Source organism: Octodon degus, unplaced genomic scaffold, assembly GCF_000260255.1.
Source record: "Octodon degus isolate 3935 unplaced genomic scaffold, OctDeg1.0 scaffold00305, whole genome shotgun sequence".
In the NCBI taxonomy this organism is placed as follows: Eukaryota; Metazoa; Chordata; class Mammalia; order Rodentia; family Octodontidae; genus Octodon; species Octodon degus.
This window is the reverse complement of record NW_004524881.1, coordinates 1,644,879-1,650,170: the sequence shown is the minus strand read 5'-3', so window position 1 is coordinate 1,650,170 and position 5,292 is coordinate 1,644,879. Positions and strand designations below refer to the sequence as shown.

At 38.0% G+C, this 5,292-nt stretch overlaps 1 protein-coding gene across 10 annotated transcripts in view; it reads right to left on the bottom strand.

Annotated features, from left to right (window-relative positions):
* Positions 1-5,292, bottom strand: part of Naaa (N-acylethanolamine acid amidase) — a 65,522-nt gene that overhangs the window by 16,387 nt on the left and 43,843 nt on the right. For 7 of the 10 annotated variants that reach the window (XR_002819393.1, XR_002819383.1, XR_002819389.1 and 4 more), the window contains one exon: positions 3,873-4,051. The exons of 2 other annotated variants lie outside the window; for them this stretch is intronic. The gene's annotated coding sequence lies outside the window, so the exon portion shown is untranslated. Of the gene's footprint in view, positions 1-1,879; positions 2,142-3,872; positions 4,052-5,292 lie in introns of those variants that run through there. One more of the 10 variants, XR_002819384.1, reaches the window with a different exon arrangement.

Here is a 5,292-nt window from a genome sequence, read left to right as displayed (position 1 = left end):
AAAAAAAAAAAAAAAAGTCTTGCGTATCAAGGAGCAGATTAGAAGATGCAGATACAACTACAAACACTCTCAATCACCTTATCTTTAATAAAGGGGCCAAACATGTACACTGGAAGAAACATAGCCACTTTAACAAAATGGTGTGGTAAAGCTGGCTCTCCACATGCTGAAAACTAAAACAAGATCCAGGTCTATTACCATACACTAAACTAAAGTCAAAATGGATCAAAGATCTAAATACTAAAACAAAAACACTAAATCTACTTGAAGAGAATGTAGGTGAGGACCTAGGGAGAGACAGAGTTCATGAACAAAGACCAAACTGCACAGGAAATACCTCAAAATATCAACAACTGAGATCTTATTCAGAAATTTCTGTACATCAAAGAAATCACCAACAACAACAAAAAAAGGAAATTACCAACAGAGTGAAAAGACAACCTAAAAATTGAGAAAAAAAATCTTAACCAATAATCATTCAGACAAAAGAATACATAAATAACTAGAATACATAAATAACTAAAAAAAAAATCAGGCCCCTAAAATTCAAAGGTCCAATCAAAAATTGGGCATCTGAGATAAATACACACTTCTCAGAGGAAGAAATACAAATGGCAAATACATACATGAAAAAAATGTTACACAGCACTGGTCATTTGAGAAGTGTAAATTAAAACAATATTGAGATACTATCTCACCCCAGAAAGAATGTAATAAAGAAATCAACTAATAACAAATGCCAGAGAGGCTGTGGGAGAAAAGGAGCCCTTCTCCACTATTGATGTGAATGTAGACTGGCACAACCACTGGGGGAATCGGTGTGGGGACTCCTCAGAAAATTAGAATTGAAAGTCCCATTCAACCCAGCTATTCCTCTTCTGAGTACTTTTCCAAAAGAACTGAAAACATCATGCCACAGTGATTTATGTGTACCCATATTTATAGGAGCACAGTATGTTACAGCCAAATTTTGGAAATAACCAACATGCCAATCACCTGAGGATTGGATGAAAAAGATGTGGTATTTTTATACAATGGAGTATTATTCAGCTATAAAGAAAAACTTGAGGCCTTCAAAGGTAAATGGTTCCAACTAGTGGCTATACTAATAAGTGAAATAAACCAGACCCATATATGTAAACATCATATTGTCTGCCTGGTGTAAGAACCTGAAAGAAGAAATAAAATCTAAAAGATATAATAGATATAGCAAAATGGAGACAAACTGAACTTAAGGAATAAACAATGAAGATGAAGGAAAGGAGAAAACAGGAAAAAAAGGGAGGGGAAAATGCAAGTATATATACAAGACAGCTGAGATGATTGTAGTACTAATTTCCATCAGTTTTTTGAAAGTAGCAGTTAATGTTTGAAATTTTCACTTTGACTATCTGTAATCTGAGCTACTTCATCAAAGATCACAATGTGCAATGTGATTTGCAAAAACCACAGTTGAATGCTTCTCATCTTGTTCTTCTAAATGTGTATCGCTTTAAATGTCATATCAAAATAAGAAGTAAAAACAAGAAAAAAATTAAGGTTTATTGAAATGAAGAGTTAATGTTTAATTATTTGACCAATCTTGCATACCTATATAAACTGAGCAACAGATTTGATGATAACATAATGTAATATAACCAGTTAATTTTCTATTCTTGTTTTGAAATTCTGTGTCATTTGTATTGCTTTGCTCCTGCCTCTGTTTGAGTTATTTGTTTTCATTTTTGTGTTAGGTTTTCCTTTTTAAAACAAAATAAATAAATAAATATTTTTTAAAAAAAGGTAAGTGGGGGGCTGGGGAGATGGCTCAGTGGAATAAGCCTTCCTAGTAAGTGCAAGGGCCTGAGTTCAATCCCTGGTTCCGCAAAAAATAAATAAATAAATAAATAAATAAATAACAATAAAAAGATAAGTGGGCTAAGAGAAAATCACTGGCAATCCAACTTCTACATTAACTCAGGACATGAGGTGACCTCACTATGAGATTCTACAGCTCTGGTGACTTATCCAGCCTCCTGAGCAGGGAGACTGTTAGCGCCCAGAGGACTGGCATCAACCACTGTCCATTGGAATAAAAGGAGGGTCACCAAACTATGAAACATCTCACATATTTCCAAGGGAAGCCATACAAAGAAACTGTCCTGAAAGATGACACTGACCATTATGAGGCTCTGTACATAGCCTGAAAAGTAATCCCTGAGAGACTTAATTGACCTTGATGTATATAACAAGACATTACTTTGAATTAACACATCTCATTTTAACTTGATCTTAAACATCTTACACAAAAGTATAATCAACAAGGGTGAGCCAAATAGCTCAGTGGGTTAAGGCGCCTGCAAGCAGGCACAGGGGCCAGGTTTGTGCCACCTCCACCCCTGAATACTGAGACAGTGATTGAGACTGGGCATGGTGGTGTACGCCTGTAATCCCAGCTCTTGGGAGGCTGTAAACATGCAGATCACTGAGTCTGATACAATAGTGAGACCCTGAATACCCTGTAGATACTTCCCCAAAAATACAAAAAAAAAAAAAAAGGTAAAAATTAATAATAATTTTGGCTAGGTATACAAAAGGGGTTCCAATTACTACACTTGCCCCTGCTTACAGTCCATAGCTACACTTACAGTTTACTACTATTATGGTTCACTAAGGCCAAAAAGCCAAACAGACTTATAAATGCTCAGCAAAATTTTTTTAATTGCTTAACTGAACCTGTCTTTCAAAAGCACTCAGCTTTCAATCTCTTTCTGGCTATACTAGAAAAACCTGTGTGGTCATAAATAATTTATGTTGTTCTCCATGATAAATAATTCACATTCAATAAAGAAAAAAGGATTTTAAAACAGAACAAAACATTTAGATAATCTCCTGACTGCCAAAATAGGACAGGCTATGTTCCTAAGAGGAATGATTCTTATATGCCAACCAGAGTAATATAGTGAGAGATGCAACATGAAAACCAACTGATTTGCCTGTAAGAAAATGATCTGAGTCATAAGGATCTTGGTCAGGGATCTGAAACCGGGCATCCTGGTTACTTCCTTTAGCAGGGTCAATTGCTAATGCTACTCATAACCCTATTACTCAGACCAAGCATATTCAGTCTCCTGGTCAAATTTGATTCCTCTCACTTAACAGTTTTAAAGTTACAGGTGATGGTGTAGGCAGATTCAACAAAAGGTGTACCTCCTGATTTCTACTCAGAGCCCTGTAAACAGTGGTGGCCCAACTGCTGCCCTGCTAGAATCCGCTCTCAACAAAGGAGCATCTAGAACCTCCAGTGTCCCTGTACTCATGACATCAGTTATAGTAACCAATGTTGGAGGAAGGGGGTAGAGGAAGGAGATACAGGAACAAAGGGTAAGGCTCTGAATAAAATGCAGGTCAGAACTGGAATAAAATGAAATAAGCCTTGGGAAATTGCAGCACAAGGGACAAAGGACTAATAAAACCTTCCAACTACAAGAAGCCTAGCAAGCAGTAGTACCTGCAAACCTGCATTTTCACACATTCATCTGCCCTTTTCAAGCACCAGAAGTTGCACATAAACTGCTAGATTCAGGTGCTTCCTTGCCACCTTCCCTTTGGAGTCCCCTCACTACTGAGGGTGTTTCTTTATTCCTTCTAATTAACTAGACCGGGTTCCCCGCCACACTACTGTACTGTTGACTTCAGTCTTCCATCTCCTTCAGGACAGGAGCCAAGAGAGAGAAAACTTCCAGAAGGAAGTTGGTTTTGTGGGACTTGAAGACATGAAATATACAAAAAACTTCTCTAGGTTAATGAGGAAAGAGAGCTCCAACCTCTTCCCCATACCACTCATTCACTTATTTCTTGTGGAAAACACATTTGTTGCCACAAGTTCTCACCTTTCTGTGCTGGAAGCTAGAAAGGTTTCGTTAGTTTTCTGACTGAGGCAGAAATCCTCAATACACAGGTGTGATCTCCATCCTATCTTCAAAGCTTCCCAAGATGGCTGCTCAACATGATTTCTTCCAGATCTGCATTTTTAGAACGCGAGGTGCAACTTTAGTCTGCATATCTTCTCCTAGGAAGGCAAAGACTACAGATCCAGCTCTGGCCAAGTGTTTTAAGTGACACGCAAAAACCACAATGAGATCAGCCTCCTAGGGGGCGAGGTGAGCCTACAGAGTGGGGTTATGTCCTACCCACCCAGACCTCGCTCCTGCAGGCTGCCTCTAACCCTCCCACCTATGTCCAGGCCTAAATCCTCCAATGCTCCAGGATCAAGATGCCCTGCTCCTCAAGCCACATCTGAGAAGCCTGAGTACCGTGACCCAGAAGCAGAAGAGCTGGTGCCCCATCAGGGCCTAGGATCTTCCCACACAATTTTTTTCTTTTCACCTTTGTCTTTTTCTATTGTTGGTTTTGTTGCTGTTGTTAGTGGTGGTAGTTGTGGTACTGCTGTGTGGTGGGCACTGAACCCACAGACAACTTAATTTATCAATTAATCTAAAATGTCTATGTGCTTGCTGGTAGATAATAAATATTCCCTAAAGGAATTTGTATTAATTATGTCATTTATACATAGTAGGTTAAGCTTGCTAATTGTGTTATTCAAATCCCCTTTATCCTTACTTTTCCTGATCTGCCTGTGAGCATCTTTGAGAGAAGTGCTTTGAAGATTTCCACAATGAGTATGGATATAGCATCTGTCTTTTGTTTAAGATAATGTCTTGCTGATATCAGTAAGATAGTAACCACCTCCAACAGTGGTTACTATAACTGCTGTGATAGGTACAGGGACACTGAAATTTTTAGATGCTTCTTTCTCAGAAGGGGTTCTAGCAGGGCAGCAGTTGGGCTACCACTGTGTGGTCTATGTAAGGGCCCTCAGTAGAAATCAGGAGGTGCACCTATTGTTGAATCTGTCTACAGTTCTGAGCATCCCAAGCATGTGCTGTCATACCCAGCTTTTCTTCTAGTATTTGAGTCTTATTTTTCTAAGCTATATGATTAGATAGTTCACTGAATCACATAAAATTACAGTTACTAGTATAATTGGCACTTAATTATTATTTTTTTTAAATTTTATTTATTTATGTGTGTGTGTGTGTGTGTATCACCACTCTAAACACGCTCAATCTCATCAGATACTATTGGCAAGAATATAAATTATTTTACTTTGTTGGAACGTACATTAAATTTTAATTGTAATTCATTAATGCAATTTTAAATTACAAATGTGAAATATAGAAGCCCTTTGCTGTAGAAATCCTAGATGCTTAAGATAGTTAAAACTGCCTAGCCCAGGTCCAGTGAGTGTGC